Here is a 1,931-nt window from a genome sequence, read left to right as displayed (position 1 = left end):
TAATGTTGCTGTCTTTGATGATTATGGTGATTATGATGATGATGGCTAACGGCTAGCCAGACATCAAAAGACTTATCAGAAATGCGTTCGCGATGTTTAGTAACAGGAACAATTTGTGTGTACCTTTCTGCTAGTAATCGACTCAGACGCCTAATTACTATGTGGCCCCATTAATGCCAAAAAACTGCGTATACTGTTTTCGCTTGTGCGATTCCTGTTACTCGATTGTTCCACACGGGACACTTCTCAGACGGACACGGAGCTTTGAAACCGGACCTTCAGAACCAGAAGTGCTTTTAATTTACTTTTTGGTAATGGCTTGCGGACGTGGAACTCCCTGTAATCGCATCGAAGCGTGGACTACAACTTAGGAGCAGGGCCAAACTCTAAGGGGAGAATCCATATGGCGTATGGCTGTTCATCATGCATCATATCAGAACCTGTCAGCACTTTTAGACTCAACAATCTAAGTCGCGAGTCATGATCACCGACCGCAACACCAACGAATACTCACAGCCTTATTCAGGGCTGTTCAGCAGAGTGAAGTGTTCAGCTCAGGAATTATTTTGTAAAGTTGAGGAAGATTGAACTCTCTCCGATGGTGAAATCATAAACACTATACTGCACGCATATTATCTGTCAGGTGTTGCTTCTCGCCTCAAGAAATGAATCTCCACCTGCAAGGAAAGTACCAAACATGGTAAAGGTGATGGGTTCACTTATGTTTTTTAAAAATTAAGCTGTGAAATACAATGGACTTCAAACTGGACCAATATACAGCGGCTAAAATGTCTTGCAACATTTTTTGTCAACATTCAAAAGTGACCACTTTGAAATTGATGAGCTGAAGTAACTCCAGGCGGCATTCTCCAAGATTAATTGAAATGATGTCATTTCCAAATCCATTTAGAATGATTTGACCAGAAATACGACGTGACGCGAGGGAGGATTCTCGAAATTGGAAAGCGATTCGCCTGATCGGTGTCGTGTGTCTGTGCTCCTTGTCTGGTAGTTGCAGAAAGAACCTTCAGACGTTGCTTCGATTCATGTCAAATTATCCATGTGAAGTTAATTACTCACTGCTTCTTTGAATTAAAACAGAGCAGTGAAACAGGTTGCTAATAAAGGGATCTCTCTACTTATTGAAGAATCGGGAAATATAGTTCTTTTGTATGTATGCGTTTCAATATTTTACAAACGATTCGAACTTTGAACTGTTTGAATGTGTTCGAGGAGGAGGCTATGGTTTCGGCATATTTGTTGGAGTGAATTAGGCAAAAGGTTTGTGACCTTCGTGTGGTTCATCTTGGGTTGTCTGATGGTCCTAAGTGGGAACAAGGGCATGTTGTTCAGTTGATAACTTGGTCACTGGTTGCCGAGCAGTCGGGCGCGCCACTTACCGAGGCAGTTGGACATCATCTGCTTTTACGATAATCGTGGACGCTTTTCACTTTGACAGTGTGTTGGTGCGTCATGGCTCAGTGGTTAGAGTGCCTGCTTACTGACTGGAAGGTCCGTGTTTCGAACCCACCTATGCATCTCTACGTTCGTCTAGGCTTGAGCAACCTGGCAGTATCCCATCCCTCGTGCTTCCTTCGGGCGGCATGGACTGAAAGAGTGTTACGGTGGACTTTTTAAATTTTCAGGTAGTGTGTTGAATCAGCGGTGAAGTTTCTGGCGTATCCAATTAGGTTCCATCTTCCATTTTCTGGGACTTTCGTCCTGAATACGAGCACTCGCTCTACTACTTCATATTCCCACCCAATTCCCTGTCCATTTCGCTTTCTGCTATCCGTTTCATCGGTATCATTCTTGTAAGACCAGCATGTAAACAGAACTCACGATAGCTTATCTAGTAGTGTGTCCACTTTTTCGTTCAATGGTTATTTATTTGCCATCGTTTGATCGTCCCCAGTATTTCATTACAGGTT

The sequence above is a fragment of the Opisthorchis viverrini genome, assembly GCF_000715545.1.
Source record: "Opisthorchis viverrini unplaced genomic scaffold opera_v5_52, whole genome shotgun sequence".
Lineage (NCBI taxonomy): Eukaryota > Metazoa > Platyhelminthes > Trematoda > Opisthorchiida > Opisthorchiidae > Opisthorchis > Opisthorchis viverrini.
This window is presented reverse-complemented; position numbering follows the sequence as displayed.